This window comes from Diabrotica undecimpunctata, chromosome 1, assembly GCF_040954645.1.
Source record: "Diabrotica undecimpunctata isolate CICGRU chromosome 1, icDiaUnde3, whole genome shotgun sequence".
Taxonomy (NCBI): Eukaryota; Metazoa; Arthropoda; class Insecta; order Coleoptera; family Chrysomelidae; genus Diabrotica; species Diabrotica undecimpunctata.
In genome coordinates this window covers 196,037,861-196,043,555 of record NC_092803.1, presented here as the reverse complement: position 1 = coordinate 196,043,555, position 5,695 = coordinate 196,037,861, and the positions used below count along the sequence as shown (strand labels likewise).

The 5,695-nt window shown below is 32.9% G+C and overlaps 1 non-coding gene across 1 annotated transcript; it reads left to right on the top strand.

Moving 5' to 3' along the window:
• The first annotated feature begins 1,328 nt into the window (after window positions 1-1,328).
• On the top strand, window positions 1,329-1,435 carry LOC140432950 (U6 spliceosomal RNA). Its single transcript, XR_011949856.1, has one exon. It is a non-coding gene; the product is annotated as a U6 spliceosomal RNA (small nuclear RNA).
• The last annotated feature ends 4,260 nt before the right edge of the window (window positions 1,436-5,695 follow it).

Sequence of the window (5,695 nt, the reverse complement as noted above, 5' to 3'; positions counted from 1 at the left end):
AAAGGGCGGCAAACACTCCGCCAGAAGTGAATAAGCCATGATGATGATGATAAATTAAAAATTTAACATGTGAAAACTTTATTCTGTATAAAAACTCTTAAAATAATAAGTTGTAGAAAACAAAGAAATAATTTATATTTTTGGCATTGAACTTTGGGAGTTCCTTTACAATTAGGATATTTACATCTTCCTTTTCGTTGAAAATATATGGGCCTATGACTCATTTGATCTTTTATAAGTTCTTCGCAAGGATTGGATGCTGTTGCATAGTATTTCTTTTTCTTTTCCTCGTAACTACACTAAATTATGAATCTTCTACTTCATCTTTAGATGTCTGACTAGAAAAAATATCATTTTTTCATAGAGCGTTTTCTTCCTAAGAAAATATTGATATTAGACATATAACTCGCGAGAAGAGTCTAAAAATATACTCAGATTAATCTCTATTTTATCAGACTGTATATAAAAAGGATCAACATTATCTTCACGTAACTCACTTTCATCCGAATCGTTTGACACTGATCTAATAATAATATTTTCATTTCTACTACCCCTACTTTCATAAAATATATCTAAACTAACACGAGGTGGTTTCATGGCGTATTGGTATAAAGTTGTCTGAAAGCAACGTTCGTTTAAAATGTGATTTAAAACTGTTATTCTAATTTTAATTTTACACTTACTAATTTTAGATGACTTAAACATCTCACAATTCTATTTAAAAAAGTAGAACTTTGTGTTTTGAAATAGCATAAATTGACTAAAACTTGCTGGAACTTGTACTGCACACTTACAAATGATTGACGACAAAATCTGTAAACTTTTGTCACGAAAATTTGGTTTGATGTACTGTCATAGAGAGTTGCGCGATCACTTTGATAGAATGTGTCTTTGACTACAAAATATGCCCTTTAAAATCACTAAAGGACAAAAGATTAGTTTTCTAACTGAATTTGATTTCGGTGTTGCCAGAAAGCAACGCTGTGCAATATAGGGTTAAGGTGAATTTAACATATTAATACGTTATTAATTATTAATGTAAATCACAAAAAGAACTGGTGGAATCTTTTGTAACTTTATGGTTCTGCTCAAACTTACGGAACCAATATTTAAAAAAAACTGATAAAAACAATAATAAATTACAATTAGACAATATATAAATTGCGACAGATTGATCATACATAAAGAAAGCCTACATCAATTATTACTAGACAGCCTATGCATTACGGAAAAAACGAAGAGAAATAATACCAAAACACATTAAAAATAAAAATAAAAAAGGAAAAGAAACTTAGGACGAAGTACCGTATTTATATCTGAACTGGGATGTACTCGCTTCGGTGGTACATATACTAAAATTGGAACGATACAGAGAAGATTAGCATGGCCTCTGTGTAAGAGTGACACGCAAAATCGTAAAGGGTTACACATTTTTCAAAATGGAATCAATATTATATAAACTCTTTCTAATAAAAACTATGGAGTGGGCTATAACTGCTTAATCCATGTTTATAAAACCCTAATAAGATCTGAAATAGACTACGGTTGTATAATATATGCATCTGCCAAAGAATATGTATTACATCACTTAGACGTTATTCAAACTAAGGCATTAAGAATTGCCACAGGAGCATTCCGGACCAGCCCAACAGAAAGTTTGAGAGCGGACACTGGAGAGGCACCACTTAAATATAGAAGGATGCATTTAACTCTCACATATGCATTTGCCCATATGCATTTGTTAATTATAATACAAACAATCCAACTAGATACAACATATTCACTGATCGTTTTAAAAACTTATATACTGAAAATAGGAATATGAAACCACCATTCTACCAAAGAGTTAGGCAAACTCTTATGGCTTTACAAATTCCGATACCAAATATCTATTCAAACTTCATAGGAATTCCACCTTCTTGGAACTAAACATTCCTTAATCCGACACATCCTTAAATATCTTTAGAAAGAATGATACTCCCTACTCCTTAATAAAAAATACCTTCATAAAAAACTTTTCTAACTTCTATCACGTATACACAGATGCCTCTAAAACATTTACCGGGGCAGCTGTCGTTACTTCAAATATTACACTTGAGTATAAACTACCATCCTCAAGCTGCATACATACCGGCGGATTATATGCCATCTACCAAGCTCTCACTCATATTACTTTACTTTACTTAATCAGTAGAACCCATTTGTACCTTTCGGTGTTGGGCCGTTTACAATACAATTCATTAAATTATAATATTTGACAGTCTTCTGAGGTGCCCTAGCTCTTAACGAACTTTCTCCATTCCTTCCTATTGGATGCCATCTGTGTTACTTCCTGCCAAGTCTTACCCTTACTCTGCAGTATCTGCGAGATGTCACTGTTCCATTCTTTAATGGGTCTTCCTCTTCTGTTCTTCCCTATTGGTTTGGCGTCCCACACTCTTTTTACTTGTCTATTATTGTCCATCCGGGTTAGATGTCCGAACCATGCCAATTTTTTCTCTTTTATTGACTCGAGTATCGGTTTGATTTTGAGTCTTTCTCTTATTTCTTCATTTCTGATTCTATCAGTTCTTTTTACTCCTATCGTTCTTCTGAGGTATTTCATCTCTGCTGCTTGAATTCTGCTCTGATGTCTTTTGTTTAATATCCAATTTTCTGCTCCATATGTCACTGTAGGTCTATATATTGTTTTGTATATTGTCATCTTGGTCTTTGTTGATATTTCTTTGTTTTTAAGGAATCCTCTATTTAGTGCTTGGAATAGTTTTTCTGTGTTTTCCATTCTGTTGTTAAGATCATCCTCGATGTCTCCTTTGTTGTTGATTACTGTTCCTAAGTATTTGTATGAATTTGTCTGTATTATTTTTTGTTGGTCTATCATTATTTCTATTTGATCTTCCGTTCCTTGTTTCCTTGATATTTTCATTATTTGAGTCTTCTCTTTGTTTACGTTTAAGTTGTATTTGCTTGCTTCTAGGTTCCATTTCTCTAAGTTGTATTTCAGTTTTTCTGCAGTTTCCGCAATTAATACTATGTCGTCTGCAAATATACACATCTCAGCATTTATCATTTGCATTTTGTTCCAACCGATGCAGTATTTCTTGAATGTTTTCTGGGTTGTTTCAAATGGTTTTGACTGTATATTTAACATTCTTACTGTATTTGTTGTTTTCATGTATATACTCTTTGTTGCTTCTATCAGTTCTTCACTTACTTGTTTCTTCTTTAGGCTTTCCCATATATCTTTTTTTTGACTGAGTCGAATGCTTTTTCCATGTCTATAAAGCTCAGATGTATTTCTTTATTTTTCTTTAAGGCTTTTTCTATTACTTGTTGCATGGTGAATATATGGTCTTGTGTGTTGTATCCTTTCCTGAATCCACTTTGTACATCCTCTAATTTATGTTCTATTTCTTTTCTAATTTTCCTTTCTATTATGGTTTCGTATACTTTTGCTGCTACACATAGTAGTGATATACCTCTATAGTTCCTACAGTCTCTTGTGTTTCCTTTCTTGTATATAGGTATAATTACTGCATTTGTCCATTCTCTGGGTTTTACTTTTCTCTTCCATTCACTCTTCCACTCATTCTTCCACTCATATTAACTACGGTAATATATCCAAAGTTCTTATAATTACCGATTCTCTCAATTCCATCAATACCATTAAACAGCTTTACGCAACACATTCAATTGATGACTTCAAGATAACAAAGAAGTGGACCATATAGCCCAACAAGCAATGCTCTAAATGACTTAAAACCATTTGTCAAAGTGAAGATTGAAAATTTGTGGCAAAACCAGTGGGACAGTTCAACTTCAAAACTTCGCTAAGTAAAAATGTATGTAAAACCATGGAAATGTCAAATTTCCAACAGGGCTAATCAAGTCGTTCTTACTCGACTTCGTTTAGGACATACCCGAATTACCCACGGGTATATAATGTAGCATTTGTAAATTCCTTGTTATATATTGAAATCCCCTGGTATGTGTTAAAATACCAAAAACTATTTTCACTCATCTTTGCGGTGATTCTGATTGCTTCCCGAGTCGATAATAAACCATTTTAAAGTTTGTTTATAACACGGACGCAAATTCCTTGATATTTTTCTTTGATTTAAGCCGCTCGATATATCCGTTTCAAATAAACATCCATTTGGATCGCTGAGAAGGTTTCGCCGGAAAGATAATTGCGACATTCTCGCTGAGGCGTTGTCAGAGACATCTGCTTCCAGCGTTTAGTCCAAATTTTTCTTCAAATTTGTAATATCTTCATTTTTCATGGAAAAATGTGTAGCAGCTTGAAGTTAATAGTTACAGTTTAAAGTTTTAAGTGAGGTTTGGAAGAATCGTTTCCATCCTCGTTTCGTTTGTCCCTGGTCGTCGTTCCAGACCATAAAAGCAGTCCTTTTGTTCGTGTGGCAGATAGTTTAACACCAGTTTTTCCTTCAGAAGTTTTAGAGCACTTTAGTGAAATCAAGATAACTTTTTGGTTTTAAATTTTAAAGTAACGATAGACATTTTTTTAAATAATAATAATTGCTTTCATAAGGATTTGCAAAGAATTTGTAATAATTAAAAATATGTGTCTTAGGGCGTGGTTCTAGCTGTCATTTTAATTGTTCTGTTTTAAAATTTTATATTGACATATGACAGTTAGCTTTATTATTTTTGACATTAACTTGTTTTGGTTTTTTAAAGAAGGTTAACCTCTCTATGAATAGTTTTTATTTAAAGATATTTCTTTATATGTAATAAATTATTTCTCACACAGTTTATAGCCCAGTAAAATTTGTAAGTTTTGTAGCAATTCCCACTTGTAAACAGATAGGACAGGGTAAGTGTTTCTCTTTGTTATTTTGTATTTACTTTTGTAACTATTAATATAGTATTTTTTGTGCCATCCATATTTTGTAACTGTTTGTGTTGAGATAACAATAAATGATTGATTTATTTCTCTAAATCATTTTTTTATTTATTTAGAAAAAAAGTTTATACCCCCTTTTTTGAGTTTCATTTAAAAAGATATATTCTGCATTTCTAATAATGATTTTAATAGTTACAACTAGTTGTTGTAATCAACATAATTTGACACCTCAAAGCGGCGTCCTTATTTTAAATAGCTACAGGTCCTTCCTGTTGTTTTGTTTGCCCATTTGTTCCAGGAGATTCATGTAAGTACCCCTTTGTTTCATTTTTGTAGTTGCCCCAATCCAATTCCCTTATCATTCAACTTATCCACGACCCAGCTACTCAAAATAAACCCTGAGTGCCGTTCGCATAAGTTTCGTTTATTTTGCTTGCCCTATCTCTAACCCCAATAATTTCTGTCCCCAATTTTCAACCCCTTATAATAATACCCTATGTGGTAGGCAAAATATTTCGTTACAATAATCGGCCACACTAATCCTAATTTATGTATATATATACAAGGATTGCCACAGTTTTCACTGTATTCCTTCACTCAACCGTTTTTTCAAATTTTTCCTGTTTAGCCAGTCCCCTTCCTGTACGTTTCTTCTACTCATTGCTTCGTCCACTTCATCTCTGAAAGATCTTCGGGGTCTGCCTCTCTTTCTTCTTCCTATCGGGCTCCACTCTGTTATTCTATTTATCCACCGATTTTGGTCTGCTCTTCTGACATGTCCGTACCAGGTTAACCTCTTCTGTTCGATGTAGTCTATTATGTCGGAGT